This window comes from Dendropsophus ebraccatus, chromosome 7 (genome assembly GCF_027789765.1).
Source record: "Dendropsophus ebraccatus isolate aDenEbr1 chromosome 7, aDenEbr1.pat, whole genome shotgun sequence".
In the NCBI taxonomy this organism is placed as follows: Eukaryota; Metazoa; Chordata; class Amphibia; order Anura; family Hylidae; genus Dendropsophus; species Dendropsophus ebraccatus.
In genome coordinates, this window is record NC_091460.1 from 42,185,369 (window position 1) to 42,208,642 (window position 23,274).

The window sequence follows — 23,274 nt, forward strand, 5'->3', positions numbered from 1 at the left end:
CCAACATGAGTGGTCTACTGTCACATAAACAGATGTATTTTAGCTTTTATATGTAGCACTAAGAACTTTGTAGGAGGTTTCCTAGATATTTACACTGTTGTCCTATCCTTTGTTCTTTGGATCATGATGTCTATTGGCATGAGTTGTATTTCCAGGCACAGCCACATGTACAACAGTGCCCAGAGGAATATTATTAAAACACCCAAAAAAGTCCACCGCTAATCATGTGCCATTTAGTGTTTTTTTTTTTTTTTTGGTGCACTGAGCCTGGAAGCACCGCAATACCAGGTCAATACCCGGAGAGGATAGAGCAAGCTCCTTGTCCATCTCCCTGTTCTAAAAATCCATTTAATATATGGTCCAAGGATAGGGGATGTATCAGATATTAAACTGATAAGAACAGATACTACATCTGATCTTAGCCAAAAGGCCGAGAAGCAATCCATTTAGTGTTTTAAAATGTGACAAAGGGACATTTGACCCCACCTTAATGCCAAATCCTAGGTGCGACTGCCACTTCGATAGCCCTAATTTTACAATCCTGTCTCTGGCAGCAAGTGCATGGAACACTTTATTCTGCTTATTGGAGGGAATCACGTTAGGGTTTACTCTCCACTAGAGATGAGCGAGTAGTGAAATATTCGACTTTCGAGAATTCGAATCGAGTAGGCACTGAGATTTGACTATTTGAACGAATACTCGATCCCATTATAGTCTATGGGAAAAAAATTCTCGGCACTTGGAAATCAAAATTTGACTACTTGGAGGTCACCAAGTCCCCCATAAAACCTCCCTAAGCTATGCCAACACCTCTGGAATGACACTGTGACATCATGGGGAGCATGCCTGGGTGCACCCAACACCCCAAAATCGCAGTATAATGCCACTCTCCGCAGTTGCGAATGAAAAATATTTGCGAACGCTTTATGAATGTTTACAGCAATGTTCACACATTTCCTTCATATTTCTAGCTTAGCAATACATACATGATTCCAATGTGCGTTCGTAGAGCATCATGTGATTCACGCATTACGCTGTACGAACGCTAGGCCGCAGCAGAGCAGAGATTGGCACACTGGGTATCACGTGCCTAGTGTAACTGGCACACTAGGTATAACGTGCCTTTAACTGGGCAACTGGCACACTGGGTATCATGTGCCTTTTACTGGGCAACTTGCACACTGGGTATCATGTGCCTTTTACTGGGTAACTGGCACACTAGGTATCACGTGCCTTTAACTGGGCAACTGGCACACTGGGTACCACTTGCCTTTTACTGGGTAACTGGCACACTAGTGGGTATCACGTGCCTTTTACTGGGTAACTGGCACACTAGGTATCACATGCCTTTAACTGTGTAACTGGCACAATAGGTATAACGTTAATGTGCCCTTAGTGGGCTAAACCAGGGACACTATAAGTCAATTGTACACACAGGGTACTGAAATGAATACAGCTGATGCTGCTGCTGCAATCTATTTCTTAGCACTGAGAAGTGCTTTGGATGCAGAGATGACTTTTTCGCTGGATATTAGCCCTGAAAAGGATTTTTGGGTTCAGTAGTAATCCTGCCTAACCAAAACGCTACTAAAACCTATCTCTTCCTGCTCGAGAAACTCTTCCTGACTAGGTTGAATGGCGATTTCTGCGGTCGAGATGCGGGAGGCTTGTATTTAAGATTCGAGGTCATGTGGTTTAGCCATCCTATGAGGGTATACGCCATTTTCGCGCTGCGTGCGTACTCCTAGGGTCCCTTACGGCCTCCCTGCATGGTGATTAAATTAAAAAAGTGGCAAGTGCGAAAAGGAAGGCTTTCGAATGTTTGCAGCGTATTCGACACACTACTCGATTGTATTTGAATCTTTCGAATACCGCAATATATACCTACTCGATCGAATCGTCTTTGCTCATCTCTACTCTCCACCAATTCCACACTCAAAGCTTATGCTAAGAGTAAAAACACGCAATGTGGTTGTGTTACATCTGCAATAAGTTCTTCAAAAAATGCAATTCACATTTTTTTTGCCAATTTTAGCAATTACACCTAATTTCTAAATAGCTAAAAGTGGCAAGTATTAAAAACAAAAAAAACGCAGGTTAACAGCAGTATGTAAGTAGTTACTGCATATGGCCGCCATAACGCAACTGCATTGTGTATTGTTACCCCAAATCTACACCTTTAATAACTCATGCTTGCTGTAATGGATATAACGGTCAACCTAACCCAGCTTTCTCCAAAATTTACGTTCATAACTTATGTTGGGAGTGGGTAGCAAATAATAACCAGGACCTATCTCTGTGCTGTTCTGATTTTTGTCATGGACTCTGTTCCACCCAGATATCCAGATCTTGTCCATTCTACCCAGCAACTACATGTGTGGCTGTCCAGCTAGTCAACCATTCATGCATGCTGTGTAACACTATGCCCGACTGGCTAAGGAGCTAATTTGTTTTAAGGAGTCAAATAAACAATTCTGTGGAGTAAACAATCAGGTCCTATAAGGTGACATAGAAAGAAGTGAAAATTAGGTTGTAAGGAAACCTGTCCTTTTGACCACATGCCTACAGATGAGATATTAAGCAAATATGGATGGTAACAAGTGCAAATGACCAGATTACATGATGCCCTGTGGCTCCAATGCCCACATCCCCCTCCAGTTTAGTAGTTGCATCATCATGACTGGTGGCCATTGATGTCGTAAAGCTGGGTTCACACTATTCTGAGCGCATTTTGTGTTTTGATGAAGTAATAGAGACATGGGAATTTACCAATCAATACAGAAAATGCACGTAAAAACAATGTTAAAATGTTTTTGTTGCTTTATTAAAGTCTGGTAAAACATTTTATTACAGTATTGTATTGTCCCCCAGTTATACAAATCCCCAATATACACTTATTACGGGAAATGCTTATAAAGTGCTTTTTTCCCTGCACTTACTACTGCATCAAAGCTTCACTTCCTGGATAAAATGGTGATGTCACAACCCAACTCCCAGAGCTGTGCGGGCTGTGGCTGCTGGAGAGGATGATGGCAGAGGGATGCTCAGTGTCCTTCCAGTGCCCTGTGTCCCTCAGTGTCCCCCTGCCATCATCCTCTCCAGCAGCCACAGCCCGCACAGCTCTCGGAGTCGGGTCGTGACATCACCATTTTATCCAGGAAGTGACATCACCATGTTATCCAGGAAGTGAAGCCTTGAAAATGCAGGGAAAAAAGCACTTTATGTACATTTCCCATAATAAGTGTATATTGGTAATTTGTATAACTTTTGGGGGGCAATAAAATTTTCGCTGGACTTTAATGATCAAGATACATGGATACCAACAAATAAGTAAAAATTGTATCAAGTCTAAAAAAATATCACTTGAATTGGCCATGCTAAGGCCTGGCGAATGAGCAAACGTTCGTTGGCTGACTGGGTCATTTTGACATGAAAATCATTGGCTGTCAGCCACACATCTCCCTTTGTATCAGATGATGTGACAGCTCATTGCTGCAAAGGGCTGCCCAGCCCAATGCATAAACCATTTAGGCTCTGGAAATGAAGGACTATCTGTGAGATTGGTACTCATTTCCACGGTGGCTCAGGCCCATTTAATACCACTTTACATCATATTTCCACTGTGTTTGTAATATACGTCAGCAACTTGTGATGGATGCTGATGAATATTGCAGCTAACGGACAGCGTACACTAGAGTTGAGCAAACTTTGAGCACACTCTAGTTTGTCCGAACCCTGTATCCATGTTTTCCAACATTCCAACATTAGCAGCCTGTGCTAATCAAATTCCGCACGATTGGGTTCGGACAAACCCAGGCGTGCTTGAAGTTTGCTCAACTCTAGTGTATACCTATTAAGTTTAATGGGCCAAAAGTAGTCAACAAGTGACACCTTTGGCTTACTTTCTAAATGTATACCTTTATTTTTCAGGGGTGAAAAGTGTGACTGCGCCTCACCTGTCCACAGGTTATGTGCAGTATTGCAGCTTGGATCAACTGAACCGAATAGGTCAAAGCTACAATATCACTCACAACCTTTAACAGTAGTAGATCTATTTTTGAAAGAGAGAAGCTTTGCATATTCACTCCTAAACCATAAAAAGGATAGTAAGATGACATAACAACATGAGTGGTATATAATACTTATAATACTAATAAAATAATTCTAATATACCACAAGAAATAAGACTATGTTTACAGACAGTTTCTTTTGTAGTTTAATTTTATGTTTCCAATTATACCATCCATAAAAGTAAGTGCATGTACTTGTTTGAGGCCACTTTACATCTAAAAAACATACCTTTTCAATGCTTTTGTGTTGGTTTCTGTGCCTAAATAATTCAAAACACTTAAAAATTGCCAAAAGCAACAGAAAGTGCTTAAAAAAAATTATGGAACAACTTTATATACTGTACACTAATGGAATAAAGCCTCTTGAAAACTTTACAGTGCCAACTAGTGGTAAAACAGGCACTGCAGCTATATAGTGACAGTACATTGTATGATGCTGTGATGGAGAATATATTATTAGGAAACAGAATGGCAGGACCTTAACCCCTAAAGACCAAGCCCTTTGATGTCTGGGTCAAATTAATGCAATGTTCCTTCCCACATTCTAAGAGCCATAGCGCTTTTATTTTTCCACCTACAGGGCTGGTTGAGGTGTCATTTTTTGTGCCATGATCTCTAGTTTTTATTAATATCATATTGGTGTAACAGAAAAATTTTAATTGCTTTTTCTAAAAAAAATTTCTGATATAAATGAAAAAAAAATCAGCAATCTTGGGGTGTTTTTTTAAGGCTGCGGGAGTCCCCATCACTTAGTGACAGAAGCTTGTTCTGTCACTGAGTACCTTAAACGTTGTGATCGCTATAGATCGTGGCGTTTAAGGGGTTAATGGCAAGCAGCTGCGGGATCGCAGCTGCCTGTCATTACCTTCGGACTGGACCTTCCCTGGACTCTGATGTGTGCGGAGCCCCTCTCACTGCATCAGTCCCACACACACATCAAACCCCCTCAAGTCAGAAAGGTTTATATACATTCCTACTGCCCGTATGAGCAGTAGGAACGTATATATACATATTTTTCTTTCAAATCAACTAGTGTCAGAAAGTTATATAGATTCATAATGTACTTCTATTTAAAAATCTTAAATCTTTCAGTACTTATCGTCTGCTGTATGTCCTGCAGGAAGTGTTGTATTCTTTCCGGTATGACACAGTGCTCTCTGCTGCCACCTCTGTCACTGGCAGGAACTGTCCAGAGTAGTAGAGCTTTTCTATGGGGATTGGATACTGCCCTGAACAATTCCTGTCACTGACAAAGGTGGCAGCAGAGAGCACTGTGTCAGACTGGAAAGACTACACCACTTCCTGCAGTAAATACAGCAGCTGATAAGTACTGGAAGACTTCAGATATTTAAATAGAAGTACATTTTAAATTTATATAACTTTCTGACACCAATTTTGCCAGATTTTCCCTTTAATTGTTAGTCATCTATTTCTTTTTCTCCCATAGAGAATAAATAAATATGAGGTATTTATATGCGACCTGCTGCTCCTTTTTAACAAGAGGCTGGGGTTCTCATTTTCAAAATTGCAGGGTGCACCTTGATCAGATAGTTATCCCATATCTTGTGGTCAATATAAGCTAATCCACCCAGATTGCAGCGCAGAGTGTGCATTGGTGAGATAGATAGATATGAGATAGATAGATAGATAGATAGATAGATAGATAGATAGATAGATAGATAGGAGATAGATAGATAGATAGATGTCCCACCACTTGTGTTTTTCTTCTTTGCACCTGTCCTAAAGTTCGCAAATTAAACTGGTGGTGGATGAAGTATGCATGATTGCACAGCTGAAGGAGGTAATGGGTTAATGTTATCTGTGCCATGTGTTATGTGCTGACCACTAAGAGGTGCTATTTCTCTCTATCCTATCCTCTCCAGCCTTTCTCTTGCACACACTCATCCCCACCACTCACAGGCAGGTACACAAAGTCCCCTGTAGGAGGAGTAACTGGTGGAGGAAGTGCAGTTCAGTCTTACTTAGTATCTCAGTGAGAGAGGACACAAACAAGCGTAGTTAAGCCAGGGCCTGGCTGTTGCCAGGGCCCCTGCCAGGGGCACCAGTTCACTTCAGTTCAGACTAGGTACCCAGTGTGGATGCAGGAGAGTCAGGAAGGGTTCTTTTAGACAAGCAACCTTTTCTATTATGCAACGCTAAACAACAAGTGGGGGAGAGCAGCCACCAAGGAACACCCTAGGCCATGCCAAGAACGTGTCTAAACAGTGCAGGACACCCTCCTAAGGAAAGAGAAGCTGATCCCAGTAGGACAAAGCTATCGTAAATAAAAGGTCTACGTATTGTACTGCGCAGTGCAGGTAACTGGGAAATCTCGGACACCTAGCTTCACCCAGATAACCATGGCTGGGGCTCGTGTTACCCACCTAGGACGTGTTCTATGACACTAGGGGGCAGAAGGTTGTCAGACATTGTCTAAATAAGTTTACAAGTTTATAAGTTTAGTAAGGCCCTGGCAGAGTACAAGGGCTACATTGGGCATAGGGCTCCTCTGGCAAACTACTCTCCTCTCTACCTTCTACAAGCACTACTACTTCTACTCTTTTCAAGCACCTATCTTGAGCACTACGTCAGCACTCAGTTTGTGTCAAAGATTTCTACTGTCTGCAAAACGTGTACTGTTCTATTGCAAAACCTCTTTGGTAAAGAGACTCGAGACTCTGTCTACCTCTGTCTGCACCTGCACCTATACACACACCACGGCACACCTTGGGCTTTTATACCCCTCTTCTGTGGGTGGCGGTGCCGACATCCCATCCCGGTTGAGTCACTCCAGGTTGCCGTGACAAGAGCCCAAGGGACCCACAGCAAACCCTTTGTTATATCAGGAGGGTTAAAGGGTGAGTGTAGCCCTGGAATTTCCCCCCCCCCCCCGCTGTCCCTGTCTACTTGACGACCACCCTAAACAGTGGCCCCCAACTAACGAAGTCAGACTAGCCAGGACAAACCAGGAGAACACGTCAGAAACACAATCACAAAACAGATACAAAGTCAGATATCAAGCTGATGTCAGAAAGTCCAGGAGAAGCATATCAAAAACCTGTATCAACAGGTGGAGAAATGCTAGTGAGGCTTAAACCCACTGGCGGAACTACCGCCGTAGCAGCCGTAGCGGCCGCTACGGGGCCCCTGGCATCCGGGGGCCCGAGGCCTTGGCCTCCGAAGCTGACCGCCTGCAGCACCCGGTGGCCGAGCGGGCCTCCCGGGTGTTAAGTGTTCTAATTGACAGCGCGAGAAGCCATAGGCTTCCCGCCCTGTCAATTACTCTTGTGACCGCAAGCAGTGTTTTGCTTGCGATCACAAGAGTGTCGGCCCCCGCCGGATGAGCAGCTCCCTGGTCGAGTCCCACGCAGCATCATCACTAAGCTCAGTGTGCGCCGCCGCGGCTGGGGCTTCCGGGTACAGAGAGCCTGTCACTCTCTGTCCCGGAAGTCCCAGCCGCCGCGGCGCACACTGAGCTCAGTGATGGCGCTGCGTGGGACTCGACCAGGGAGCTGCTCATCCGGCGGGGAAGAAAGAAGAGACCAGCGACCGATGGGGGAGCGTGTGGTTCGGTGAGTTCTGTTTTGTTTTTTTCTTTTTTGTCAGAGGGGAACAGGGGGGCTATATGGGGGAAGGACAATAACAGTGGGGGCTATATGGGGGAAGGACAACAACAGTGGGGGCTATATGGGGAAGGACAATAACAGTGGGGGCTATATGGGGGAAGGACAATAACAGTGGGGGCTATATGGGGGAAGGACAACAACAGTGGGGGCTATATGGGGGAAGGACAATAACAGTGGGGGCTATATGGGGGAAGGACAATAACAGTGGGGGCTATATGGGGGAAGGACAACAACAGTGGGGGGCTATATGGGGAAGGACAATAACAGTGGGGGCTATATGGGGGAAGGACAACAACAGTGGGGGCTATATGGGGGAAGGACAATAACAGTGGGGGCTATATGGGGGAGGGACAATAACAGTGGGGGCTATATGGGGGAAGGACAATAACAGTGGGGGCTATATGGGGGAGGACAACAACAGTGGGGGCTATATGGTGGAGGACAACAACAGTGGGGGCTATATGGGGGAGGACAACAACAGTGGGGGCTATATGGGGGAGGACAACAACAGTGGGGGCTATATGGGGGAAGGACAACAACACTGGGGGCTATATGGGGGAAGGACAATAACAGTGGGGGCTATATAGGGGAGGACAATAACAGTGGGGGCTATATGGGGGAAGGACAACAACAGTGGGGGCTATATGGTGGAGGACAACAACAGTGGGGGCTATATGGGAGAAGGACAAAAACAGTGGGGGCTATATGGGGGAAGGACAACAACAGTGTGTGCTATATGGGGGAGAAACAACAACAACACTAGGGGTTTTATGGGGGAGGAACAACAACACTGGGGGCTATATTTGGGAGGAACCACAACACTGGGGGCTATATGGGGGAGGAACAACACTGAGGGGCTTTATGGGGGAGAAACAACACTGGGGGCTATATGGGGGGGAAACAACACTGGGGGCTATACGGGTCTGGGGCTGCAGAAGACTGGGGGCTGCCTATAGGGGGATGCACAAGACTGGGGGCTGCCTATAGGGGGATGCACAAGACTGGGGGCTGCCTGTAGGAGGATGCACAAGACTGGGGGCTGCCTGTAGGGGGATGCACAAGACTGGGGGCTGCCTATAGGGGGATGCACAAGACTGGGGGCTGCCTGTAGGGGGATGCACAAGACTGGGGGCTGCCTGTAGGAGGATGCACAAGACTGGGGGCTGCCTATAGGAAGATGCACAAGACTGGGGGCTGCCTGTAGGAGGATGCACAAGACTGGGGGCTGCCTGTAGGGGGATGCACAAGACTGGGGGCTGCCTATAGGGGGATGCACAAGACTGGGGGCTGCCTGTAGGGGGATGCACAAGACTGGGGGCTGCCTGTAGGAGGATGCACAAGACTGGGGGCTGCCTATAGGAAGATGCACAAGACTGGGGCTGCCTGTAGGGGGATGCACAAGACTGGGGGCTGCCTGTAGGAGGATGCACAAGACTGGGGGCTGCCTATAGGAAGATGCACAAGACTGGGGGCTGCCTATAGGAAGATGCACAAGACTGGGGGTTGCCTATAGGGGGATGGACAACACTGGGGCAGCCTATAGGGGATTCAAAAAACTCTGGGCTACCTATAGGGGGGTGCACAACACTGGGATATCTATATGGGGGATGGACAACACTGGGGGATACCTATAGGATGATGCACACACAGAGGTAGCCATATACTATCAGGCAGGGATAGTGAACCTTGGCTCTCCAGCTATTTCAAAACTACAGCTTTAGCTTTGACTGTCCACACATAATGGGAGTTGTAGTTTTGCAACAGCTGGAGAGCCAAGGTTCCCTACCCCTGGTATATGCACAGAGGTTGTCATCTACTATAAAGGGACACAGAAAGGGAGGCTCCCTACTATAGGAGATGCAGAAAAGACCATCTATATGGAGGACTGAACAAGGAACCATCTATAAGGTGTCTACACAGAGCGGGGCATATTAGGGATATATATATATATATATATATATATATACACACACACACACATACACTACAAAGAGTCAGGGTTACCCACTAAATGAGGGCTTAAAGGGGCCAGTGCAGTTAGTAGAGAAATGAAGATGGTGACAGAGTGAGGAGCCTAATATGTTTCTCTGGCAGATTCTGTGGATTCGTGGCTCGGAGAAGTTCTCATAACGGCCCAGGGTAGACGGAGAAGATGATGAAAAGGGGAACTCCGATCAGAGAAGACGTCCCCTGTGAGTCACCTGATGTTACTGCACTGTAATTTGTATGGTGTACAGATTCTGTGTAGAGCTGGGTGTGTTGATGGCATAGTGGTCAGTCAGAGGAGGGGGGCCCCAATCAAAAGTTTGCTATGGGGCCCAGTAATTTCTAGTTACGCCCCTGCTTAAACCCCTATTACATGAGGCAACTGAGAGGAGCAAATTATCTATGTCAGCGCTGGTTTGTTCGTCATTCCCTGCTCGCTGCCGCCGATATTACATGCAAATTACAAATGTGCCCAATAATCGTTTCGTGTAATAGGGCCTTAAGAAACCAAATCACAGCCAACCCCCATAGGAAGCTGAAGCCATTATATAGAGCTTCTCAGGGAGACCAGATCAAGGAGATCTGGAAGACTGGGACCGGATCTGACTGACCCAGCGCTTTAGTCTCCTGACAGCATTCCGGCGATGCACAGCATGCGGATAAATGGACCGGCGTTTCCTTATGACCGCTACCCTCGCAGACCGGGGAAGCTGCACTGATATGTCAGGCAAGGGTAGTGCTGCCACGGGCAAAGGCAAGTTTGTTACACCCGGAAGGCTACCGACCATTTTCAGGAATACAAGCTGGCCATAAACAGGTACCAACATCACACCTGTGTGTTGGACTAGCACTGGCGTCACGACAAGTAACATCTACAAACATTAGCCAAGGTTTGCCAAGGAGAGGCTATCACAGATAGATAGATTCTTCATACTGCAGTAAAGACATTTACGGAATTGTAGTCACCGTTATTGATGGCAGCGGTCGGCCCTATGTACATAGATGAGTGACCACTAGACAGAAGTGAAACACTCTTTAATCACACGTACAATAGCCGACTGAGTGATAACTCAAGTTTTTAATTTTAGCAGTGTCAGAGGTTAGTTGAGTTCCCCATGCTTGACTGCTCCTTGGACATTGTGCCTGAAGAGATGAAAACTGTGCAGGCCCGGCACCTCAGCTCTCGTCCTCCCATGTCTCACTGTGTCTTTTGGTTTACCACTCCAAATGTGCAGCAAGCTACTATATCTACCTGTGCACCAATAAATAAATGTGTTAGAAATGCAATGGTTAATACCCCAAGATTTAAGCTCGTACACAATGACACACAGTATTACAACTAGCTATCTCTATGTTATTTGTGAGGGTCCATCCACCATATGACAGATAACCACTGGTGACCTCCTCAGTCCTGGTAGTTGTCAAGGATATGTGGCACGGTATTATCTGCTTTCTTCAGTAAACTCGGTTCTGGTTTTGTGGTGGTGATCAGACATTCATGTTGTAGACTCTCCCTGCAGATGGATTAAAGTGACACTCTCACCCCCGATTGCTTACTGAGCTAGTGGCACTGCTAGATAGATAATTATAAAAACATTCACAATGCACCTTTGTTGCCCATGTCTGTGTTTTCAGGCTTTTATGTGGGCAGCGAATAGCAATAAGGAAGTAGGGCCTATGGCTCCTTTGGACCTCGCACTGCTCCACCTCACTGTGCTGTATGCTGCCCCTGTGAATAAACAGGGTCAAGCACTGTACATAGTGTATGCAGCAGTGCTAAGGCCAAGGAAATGACAGGCTCCGCCTCCATGACGCTATCCATGCCTTTTTAATTAAAGGAGAAGTCTAGCAAATTTTTTAAAATTAAAGTATTGTATTGCCCCCCCAAAAGTTATACAAATTACCAATATACACTTATTATGGGAAATGCACATAAAGTGTTTTTTCCCTGCTCTTACTACAGCATCAAGGCTTCACTTCCTGGATAAAATGGTGATGTCACGACCCGACTCCCAGAGCTGTGCGGGCTGTGGCTGCTGGAGAGGATGATGGCAGAGGGATGCTCAGTGTCCCTCCAGTGCCCTGTGTCCCTCAGTGTCCCCCTGCCATAATCCTCTCCAGCAGCCACAGCCCGCACAGCTCTGGGAGTCGGGTCGTGACATCACCATGTTATCCAGGAAGTGAAGCCTTGATGCAGTAGTAAGCGCTGGGAAAAAAGCACTTTATGTGCATTTCACGTAATAAGTGTATATTGGTGATTTGTATAACTTTTGGGGGGCAATACAATACATTAATAAAAATCTTCCCCGGACTTCTCCTTTAAAATAAAAACAGACAGAGGCAATAAAGGCATGTTCTGAAAGATTTATTTAATATTTATTTAGTGGTTTCATTAGCTTGGCAGGAAGTCATGAGGTAAGAGTGTCACTGCATAGAAGGCTGTCACCCCAACTTAAATTACTGAGCATTTTTACAGCACGGTAAAACTGTCATTTAGCAGAAAAAAACACACAAAAAAACTTGTGAACACAGCTTCAGGGGAGATATATAACTTCTCTATATTCTGATCCTATAGAGTAGCAGAAACAGTATACACATACAGCTGGGTGGGGAGGGGTCGGTGAGTGCTTCTTTAAGCTATGTACACACTATGTAAAAACAATGGCCATATTTCACGACAACGGCCGTTGTGCAAAAAACTGTCCTTATTTTTTAAACAACAGCCACTGATGCGCAAACAACAGGTGCTTGTTTAAAATATGACGGCCGTTGTTATGAAATGTAGCCGTTGTTTTTACATAGGCTATGTTCACACAACGTTCTATTTTTGAAAAGAACGGCCATTGTTTTAATGGAGAACAATGTCCGTTCTATTTAAAAATAGTAAGTTGTGGGAATGTGAACCAACTAACCCAATACAACACTGTGATTTTCAGTGGGTCGGGCTGGTGATCACATGACCTAGTTACAGCAATAAAACATGGATGTGTCTGTGTTGGAATTAAATACTGGATATGACATGGCAAATGATAAAGATAAAAACCAGAGTGCTTCTTTAATGTGAACCAACTAACCTAACAAATGGAAAGTTTATTAAGAAAAAATATCTATCTATAATTAAGTCCTGTGTCTGTAACTATGTGGAGGGTCTAGAGAGGTGAAGGACAACCCACGCCATTATTTGCTCAGACGTTTTCGGGCCCGCCTGTCAGTAAAACCACTTAAGAGCATTACAGTAAAGCTCCGTCCAGTGTGAAATGGCTGATAACGGGGAATAATAGGTCACGTTACAAAAGAAGATAAGATAAAATTGTCAAAAATCTAGTCCCAAAAATAACAAGTTACAGTATGGCGGCTCACCCGGGAGCATTTTTACTCTAAATTAACACATTTCACGGTCTGCCATAATTCATGACATTAGTCAAGATACTCAGAGATAAAGGCATATGTCTCCGCTGTCAGACATTTTTCTCAGAATTTTTTTTTCCCCTCCGGCCACTATGGTTTTGTTACTGTGTGTAATGGACACCTTCCCATTCTGTCGTTTATAATATCCACACTGCGAGGGCCGTGATACAAAGGGCTTCCCCTCTCTGCACGTCCTGGTGTCTCATTTTTGTGTAATCCCTCTGGGGTGGTGAGTGAGGGGATTATTATTATTACTGGGAAGTCCCTCAGCTTTATGTGTATTGTAGCACCAGGAGCCCTGTATTCAGTCTGTATCAATTCTGTGCACCCCCCACATTGTATAGTAATGTTATATAGTTCAGTAACAATATGGAGGAGCTCAGGTTACTCCAGGGGCCTTGTATCTTCGCGTCTGTCATCTGACCGCTGATTAATTATAGCTTATTAACGTCTCCTTTGTGAGCTGCACATTCTGCCAACGTACATTGTTTGTTGTCATCGCTTTTATTCTGAACACGACTTGCGCATTTCTAACCAGCTGTGAACTATTTTTAACAGTCATTAAATTTCAAATAACAAGTTCCAACTGAGGCAGAGATACAATGTAGCACAACTTAAAGGGGCTCTCCGGGACAGTAGTGGATTATAATAGGGGCGTTTCGGGCGGCAGCCCGGGGCCCTGAGATCCTAGGGGCCCATGACCACCCAAAAAGACTTATACTTTCAGTGGTGTACTGTCTCCTGGCTACACTTCTGCCATGATTTGCAAAAAATCACTGTTTTTTATGACAATTTTGCACTAATCAGGACATCATGACATTATCTGTCCTGTACTATGAACGCCAGGCTAGTGCTGCCATAGTTAGAGTGAGGTGGGGGGGCCCAGGCTTGGTGAACAGCCCGGGGCCTATGGTAAAGTTAATCCGTCCCTGCTCCGGGATCATGTAAATAAGGTTTATTGGAGGGAGTACAAGGAAGTGTTGAAATCAGAGTGTGATATGTATGTGTCTTGTAATAATAATAATAATATTTATTTGTATAGCGCCAACAGATTCCACAGCGCTTAGTCTTGTGACTTAAAACCCCGCCAGTATTGAAAGCTAATATTTTTCATGTAAATACACTACGCATGAGTAACACCACCCCATATTCTGTCTATAAAAGTTACCACAAAACAAGAAAGGGGGCGCTTCCCAAATTTATGCTACTGATACGTACATCAGCTGTCTGTGTCTGTGATTTTAAGCAGAACTGCAGCTGCTAACTATAATTTGGAATCATTCTATCCTGGGGAGTGTCTGGCTTCATAAAGTCAAGCAAAACAAAAGTTAAACTTATCAACACAGACAAATGGCTGTCTTCTGAATTCATTTTTTTCCAATTCCACATGGTATTCCCGAGAGCATTACGCACGGAACCAGCATGGAATCCGCGCCGAAAACTTAAAGAGCAGATAATCAGAAAGCAATTGATTTTAATGGCCAGCTGAATCTGTCAAAATAATTGACATGTCAATTCTTCTGGCAGAAAGCAGATTCGCCGCAGAAAATTCTGCGTGGAAATTCTGTTGTGTGAACTACAGAGCGCAAAGTCCATTGAACTTAATAGGATTTGGCTCTGCACTATATTTTCGGGCAAAATTTTCAGTGAGGAATCAGCGTTGAAATTCAGCGCTGATTCTTCAGTGTGAACTGGCTCTAAACCCAGAAAAACAGGTTTAAAGTTCTGGCCACTAGGTGTCTTCCTTGCAATCTACTGTTCACTGCCTGTTGTTATGGAAAATTTCTCTCTAGTAACATCTGCAACAAGAACACATAAAGTGGGGGTGGGGCATACTATGTACCCTGTGCATGAGAGTGAGATACAGAGAGAAAACTGTGAGCCTTTAGATGATCTGCACTGTCCATACAAGGCCTTATTGAAGCCATTTGCTTCTGCCGTTATTTTTTATTTCTGTTTACATAGCACCTTTCAAAGCCAATGCATCAGTAACTCCTTCTTCCAACATATCATCTATAGTACACTACTGTAGATGATATGTGTACCTCATTATTGACCCCCCCCCCAGCATATTGCAGGTTTAGTGCTTGCTGTGATGCTGCTTCTATTTATTTAATTCCTGCTCACATTGTAGTTTGCAAACCCAGTGCATCAGTAACCTTTTTCCCCCACATTCCATCTAGTACTGTACTGTATAAACCATTACTCCAGCACAATGCAAGCCTGTTCAGAACACTTTCAACAGCATTTTTACCAGTCACGCATAGCAGTGAGGATTATGTGTTGAAGATTTACTGTGATTAGACTAGAAAAGAGGGGATGGGGTAGTGTTTGTGTGTGTACTACACCTATACCTATAGTGCTGCAAGAAAGGAGAGTCCCCCTTCATTCCTCATCGGGGCTCTGCGGTGGGAATGCAGTGCCCTGATAGTTGCTGTGACGTCAGGAGGCTTCCCTGAAGCCTCCTGGTGTCTCGGCTACGGTGGCTGATCAGGCTCAGCTTAAAGGGGTAGTGCGGCGGTAAACAATTATTCACAGAATAACACACATTACAAAGTTATACACCTTTGTAATGTATGTTATGTCTGTGAATGGCCCCCTTCCCCGTGTCCCAACACCCCGCCCGTGTACCCGGAAGTGTGGTGCGCTATACATACCTGTCACGTGCCGACTCTCGGCGCTATACATACCTGTCACGTCTCCGATCTTCAGTCTGCGATGTCGTCTTCGGACAGCCCGGCCGAATCACTCCGAGCGTCCTGAGTGCCGGCCGCCCTCTTCAGCGTCATCAGTTTGGCTCAGCCAATCGCGGCTGAGCAGCCGATGACGCTGAAGAGGGCGGCCGGCACTCAGGACGCTCGGAGGGATTCGGCCGCAGACTGAAGATCGGAGACGAGTCGGCACGTGACAGGTATGTATAGCGCACCACACTTCCGGGTACACGGGTGAGGGTGGTGGGACACGGTGAAGGGGGCCATTCACAGACATAACATACATTACAAAGTTGTATAACTTTGTAATGTGTGTTATTCTGTGAATAATTCTTTACCGCCGCACTACCCCTTTAAGGCTGAGTCTGATCATCTTTGCCTATTACAGGCATTATGCATTATAGTGCTGATTAGCACTGCAATGCAATATACCTGTGATCAGGCAATTACATAGTGAAGTCCCCATGGTGGGACAATAAAATAAAGTGTAAAAAATAAAACTAAAACACACATACACAAAAAAAATTAATAATAAAGTTGAATTCATATATAATCATATATAATCCCCATAGACCCCAATACAATAATTAATGTTGGAAAAGTAATAAAAATTTAAAAGTAAATAATTAAACCTGCGCGGTGACCGCAGAAAACAGAGATCAGGCCTGAGATTTTTCCTTTTTTTAAATCCGAGATTTTTGAATACAGTAATGGATTTGAAAAGAGAAATCTCAGTCTTTCCTTTATGACCTGTTCCCTGTTTATAGTCTGTTCCTGGCTTTGGCTTTAAAAATCATTGCCAGTAGGAGACGGGTAGGGTTGTTGCTAGAACCTAAATAACTAAATGTGCCCATGTACATTTTACTTAAGTTAGTCAAAACTACCACCTCTGGCAGTATGGTGTCTGCCAACTCTGCATCGGCAAATGATGTAAGTAGAAAGAAGGGTTGGACAAGATGAATTGTCAACACCCAACCCTATTGTTCTAGGAGGGATAAGTTGGTGTCAGAACTATCAAAAGCCCCTATTACACGGGGCGACTGTGAGGAGCGAAGGAGCACTGTCAGCGCTTGTTTGCTCCTTGTTCCCCGCTTGCTGCCGCTGCTATTGCGAGCGGTGGCAGTGAGCGGGTGAGAGCTGGGGGGGCAGCCCGGGTGATCGCTCGATTGTCCGGGCAGCCCATAGCATATAGCAGCAGCAGGAGATTGTTGCTACATGAGTCGTTTGTCTTTCAACATGTTGAAAGACAAACGACTACAACGATCAGCCGACATCGTTCATGTCGGCTGAACGTTGTGTTCTATTACACAGGACGGTTATCAGCCGTAACGGCCGATAATCGTTCCGTGTAATAGGGACTTTACTGTGGCTTACCCTCTTCATAGAGAACATGTGAATGTTTGGCTGTGCCAAATATTCGTGTGAGTAACGGGAGATAACTGTCCACCCAACAATCATTTGGCCAACAACTAATAAAAAAATATGGCAACCATTACATTATAGTGCACTGCCAAGGTGTGGGTGCCGAGAACGCACACTAATCTCTACAATAAATGAGGAGAAGTGCCTAGCTAAACATTTCTTACCTAGCTCTCTCCTTATGGCAGAAGACGGATTATAGAAAGTCTATGGAGCCCATCTCCTACAGCAAGAAGAGAGATAGGGAGAGAAGTGCTTAGCTGAGAGCTTCTCCCCACTCATTCTAATGATCGTAGGGTTCTCAGCATCCAGACTAAGCCCAACTTCTGACATGTTCCAGATTTTGTGTGATGGATTTTCGGTCTACTATACATTTCTTTGAGAAGACCACTCCCATAGAAGACCACTTTTCAATGCAATTTTAGGCAGTCTACTCAAAGAAGCTTCACTGTGTATAATCTAATACTGATACTGATGAAATGTATCTTATAGTAAACATGAGCAGATCCCGTCCGCATCCTCCTTTGAACCCCAGGTCTCAAATTATAGGAGATTGTAAGGGGATGGTTGAAAAAGACTTCTTTAACCCGCTGACCTAGTTAATGACCTGTGTAATTACCCCTTCAAAATTACTGTTGGAAAACCTGAAATTCTGGTGCCATCCGGGGAAATGCCGCCCGCCCGTATGTCTTCCTTTAGGGATTAATTAGAAGTGTCTTGTGAAGGAATGTTTATTATGTACAGCGCATAGGAAATTATATACTGATAAAATGACGGATGCTTTAAAAAAAATAATGAGACTCGAAACCCATTACCAGACTATATATGTCTATGACGTGGGGGATATAAACATACAGTAAATGCAAAGAAATGAAAACTAATTTAAAAAAACTTAGGTGAAAACTTTGAACCAAAAGATTTTTGGATTAGAACAACATCAACACTTATTAACACGAATCTGAACTCTGATCCATTATTCATTCTGTTTGCAACATAGTGATCCCGGCCTGTTCCGAGAGGTCTGTGCTTTCCACATATGAATCGCTGAGCGTGCAAATGATCCTCACAGCCCAGAAATGTTATGTGACATGTTCACTGTTGTACACTGTTTGTGTTGTAAAAAATTTCATTGTTTAATTATGGGTCCTGTTCACACTTGAAATCCGTGCCCCCAGGAACCACAAGCAGCTGGGTTTGACATTTTGGCTATGTTACCATAGGGTTCGAATGCTGTTAGAGTATGTTCACACAGTGTATGCTGCAGATTCATGTAGCGGGGAGAAGGGGTTATTGATGTGCTGGCTTTGCAAGGTCATATGTAACACAACCAAAAAAGAAAACAAATGCTGATTTTTCGTAGCAAACAACTTTTATATCTTTATTGAGTATACATTAAAACAATTTCTATAAAAAAGAAAGACAGACCAAACATTAAAAAGAACAGTGACTATCCTGGAGGTGTTTCTACAGTAACCAAATCACATGTGCTGGAATCCCTGACCAACAACAAATGTCACAGAACAGGGAGATATATTCTAAAGAATCATACAGTAGGACACTATAATAAATAATAAAGTGCTAGTGCATTCAATTCATAGAATAAACCTACAGCCAATTGATAAATCTCTTGTCCACCCTTCATCTATTATTATTTCCCCACCACATCTAGAGATCCAGCCAGTTAGATACCTTTTGCGGTAATATACAGTGTGTATCCTCCAGAAAACAAACAAGTGCCGAGCCGGGGACGGCGCCGTCTTGGAGCGGTCCCCGGCCGGCAGCAGTAACGGAGATCGCTCCTCCACTAGACACCAGGGATGTGCTGCGTCTGGTAATCGGATGCAGCTGTCATGTTTGACAGCTGCATGTGATTACTGTATTAGTGGGCACGGCGATCGGACCGTGCCCGCTAATACCCGCGGTCCCGGGCTACAAGGGGCAACCGGGACCGCAGCGGTTCAGAGCTACCTTTAGGTCTTAGCTTCACAGTTATAAGATAACGGCTGTAGATCAATACTTTGTAATGCAGGAAAAAAGAAGCCATTATTCAAATTTTTATTAAAACCTTTCCCCAATTATAATATAACATATACAAAATTTCAATGAAAAACAAACATAATTGCCATCAATTATTTATCCCAACACAGTGAATGCTGTAAAAAATACCAAATGCCAAAATTACTGTTTTTAAGTCAACTCTTATTCTAAGAAAAATATAATAGGAAGCTATCAAAAGTCACATACAAGTACCGCAAAATGGTGCCAATAAAAATTAACTTTCTAACTTGCCAAAAAGTTAGTATAAAAGTATCATTGCCAAAAATTAAATAAAAATAACTGTCATTTATACCCCAGTGCAGTTTCTAGAAAACAGCAGGCCCATATTAAAGACCCAACCAATAATTCCAGGACCACAAAGAGAACAATGACATACTCATTAAGGGTGCCTTCACACACACACAGCGGATTTCACGCTGCTTTGGCTTGCTTCGGGGGTTCCCGGCGTCTGCTGGTTCCGCTCAGCAAATCAGTGCGCTGCCCCGCTGCAGCCACTGATTGGCTGAGCAGGATGTCCTGCCGAGAACCCCCAAAGCAAGCCGGAGCGGGGAGGAGGTGATGTATGCTCCGGCCACCGGGGGGTTAACTTACATACACGCAGCGGGATGTCAATCCCGCTGCAAGCATGTATTCTTATAGGGATGCACTGACAAAGGATCTGCAGTGGATTTCGCTGTGAATCCGATCCGGTGTGTGTGAAGTCACCCTAAAGAGAAATTCCGAAAACTACTCAATTACAGAAACAGGGCCACATCTGTCCTCAAGTTGTGTGTCGTACTATAACTTGGCTCCAGTTGCTTTAATAACACTGAGCTGCAGTTCCACACACAAACTGAGAACAAGAGAGGTGCTTTTTCTTAAAGAAAGCAGCTGTTTTTCTAATCCTACATCTTTTAATAACTATTTAATTGCTGTGTGTTTTTCATAACTGTTTTGTCCTCCTCACATTCCAAAAGCAATAACATATTTTTTTCCATCAACAGAGATTGTACAATGTATAAGTTATACCTATTAATGAGGCCCTTTGTTTTAATTTAAAAAGTATTGTCTACCCCCCAAAATAAATAAATAAATAAAAATACATACACCCAAAAAGGATATTGCCAAAGGTTGCATTGAATTGTCTTTAGTTTTGATTAAGTGAACTTGTTGGAATTTTTGTGGATCAATACAATTACAATGATTCTGAATTCATATAGTTTTTGTTGTGTTCTATTACTGAAAAAAAAAAAATTGCCAAATTGCTTGCATCGCCATATTCTGACCTCTATAACATTTAAATTTTTCCATTTCTTAAACTCTGTTTTTACAGAGCTGTAGAAATTATTGGTAACTTTTGGGGTAGGAGGGTCTTACTGATCACTTTTAAATTCACGTTTTTAGAAATGCCAAGTGATCAAAAATTTATTTTTTATTTACGCCGTTCACTGTGTGGGATAAACAATTTAATATTAATCTATAATATTAAATAATATTTTTATAGTTTGTACATTTCTGCGACAAATTTAGGTTTTTTTTCTAGCTTAGATATTTTTTATTTTAAAAATGGGAGGGTTTTTGTTTTTACTTATATTTTTTATATAAATTTTTTTTTTTTTTTTTTAACTTTTATCATAAATTTTTAGTCCAGTTTGGGCACTTAAACAAATGATTGCTCAATTGCTCAACTGCTTGGCCAACACTAAGGGTACTATTACACCAAGCAATTTTTCGACGACTAACGATTAACGATAAACAATCTTAAACGACCGCTAAGGCAAACGACCCGAAATTGTTCGCCCAATTACATGGAACGATGATCGTTATTTATGATCGTTCTTGCGGTCTTTTAGTCGTCGGTATTGCGTACATTTCAGCTGCGAATTCTTATTCCACCGAACGATGTGCGAACGATCAAACGATAAAAATAGGTCCGGATCCTATTAAACGATCAACGATTTCTCGTTGGTCGTGTAATCATTGCCTGCTATTACATGAAAGATTATCGTTCAAATCCGAACGATTTAACGATTTTTCGAACGATAATCGCTCCATGTAATACCAGCCTTACATAGCACTACAAGTGACCGAGCACCATCAGAACGGCAGTGGCAGGGAATTGCGGCAGGTGTGTACACTTTTTTATTTTTAAGCCTAGACTGGCCAGTTAATAAATCACTTGTCAACCCCTTTAATTATTATCGTTTTACGATGAGATTCTAACTAAATCTCTCACGTCCATGAACTACATCCACGTCTTTATGCTTTCATCCTTTGTTACACTACGTTGTTAGTTTACCTCTACCTGTGTGTTTTTCTCTTACATTTGCCTTTGATTGCTTTGTTGGCTTTGGTTAGCATGTGCTAATCTCATTACTATTAACATATCCTTTAAGGAAGGGATTTTTGGACACTTAGTTAAAATATGGAAGGAGATTAGGAGAATATGTAGGGTTAAGCATAGTTTAGAGTTCACGGAATTATGGGATAACTGTAACTTTGTGGAGTTTTTGAAGCTCCCTTCTCAGGGTTTTTGGAAACAGAGGTCACTACTTAAGGTTAGGGATTTTTTTCTGGAAGGAACACTTAAAGGGATTGAGCTATTAGGGGACAGTCAAGACTGGGCCCATATATTTAGATACCATTCACTAAAAAGAGCGGTTACTAAAACACAGAATAAGGAATTGTTCGTGGTCTCACATGTAGAGGGCATAGATAGGATAAAAAAGTTAGGTAAGGGTAGACACTTAATTTCTAAAATATATAAAATTTTAATAGAACAGAAATATGATAACGCACTAAAGGGGTTTAGGGAACAGTGGGAGAAGGACTTGGGTCCGTTCACGGAGGAGAGTTGGGAAAGTATATTAGGAGGGATATTGAGGGCCTCTTCGAACCCAGAGCACAGACTTACCCAATTTAAAATCCTACATAGATCTTACTATACCCCTGCCCTTATGAAACGCATTGGTTTGCGTGAGGACTCCTGCTGTCCTAGATGTGGTACGGAAGCGGCTGGCTTGATTCACTCCTTCTGGGCCTGTCAGTCCTTAAAAGCGTTCTGGCAACAGGTCTCAGAGGAGTTACAGAATAGGGAGCTACTCGTGGGAACTCTCTCCTTTGAGAATGCGGTACTTGGGGAAGATAGGGTGGGAGGGGAAAAAATAAAGGCTCTGGTCAATACTCTTCTGTTTCAAGCTAGGTTGGTGGTCCTGAGGAACTGGTTGAGTGACTCCGGTCCATCAAAACAGGAATGGTTAAATCAGGTGGAGAGGGTTAGAAGCATGGAGGGACCTAGACGGGGGAAGTGGTTGGGTTGGCACTGAGGAAGTTTTTTATGTTTTTATGTTTAGTGAATGTTGACGTTATGAGTTTCTTCTTTTTTTTTTTTTTTTTTTTTTTTTTTTTTGCTTTCCTTTTCTCTCTCTGAGTGTGGGGGGGGGGGTTGGTTATGGGAAATATGTGTGGTGGGACCATATGTCTCTGAAATAACAGAGAAACTGTGCTAGGCGGTGGAACTATATGTTTAGACAATATTGTATATCTTGGTGATTTAATCGCAACCCGCTGTTAGATGCTAATGTTGTTTCTCTAATTCTGTATGGCATTTGTATAATATTATATGATTATGTTTTATATTGTGAAAAATAAATAAATTAAATAAAAAAAAAAAAAAAAAAAACATATCCTTTTTTTTTTTTTCAAATCACAAACTTTTATCGCAATCCGAACACTGAAAAAGTTTACCGTTGACACAACAATAGCCCATAACATGGATGTATCATGTGCTAAATTTTTTCTTTGTTCTCCCGGAACAATGTAAACACCAACATCCTTTTTTTTTTCCTCTCTCTTTCTATAAAATCCGCAGGAGCCATTAGCGTGGATTGGGGATTTGTAGTGAAGACACATTTGTAGGCCTTTAAACCTCCACATTACTTTGTAGTTAAAAGTCAGATGGAGAATGAAGGGAGTCAGACTGGACATGGAGGCTCTGCACCCATGCTGTGCTCCAGT

At 43.4% G+C, this 23,274-nt stretch overlaps 1 non-coding gene across 1 annotated transcript; it reads right to left on the reverse strand.

The window, feature by feature from the left end:
• Positions 1–251: 251 nt before the first annotated feature.
• LOC138797954 (U2 spliceosomal RNA) lies at positions 252–442 on the reverse strand. The gene has a single exon (XR_011364041.1). It is a non-coding gene; the product is annotated as a U2 spliceosomal RNA (small nuclear RNA).
• Between the last annotated feature and the right edge of the window lie 22,832 nt (positions 443–23,274).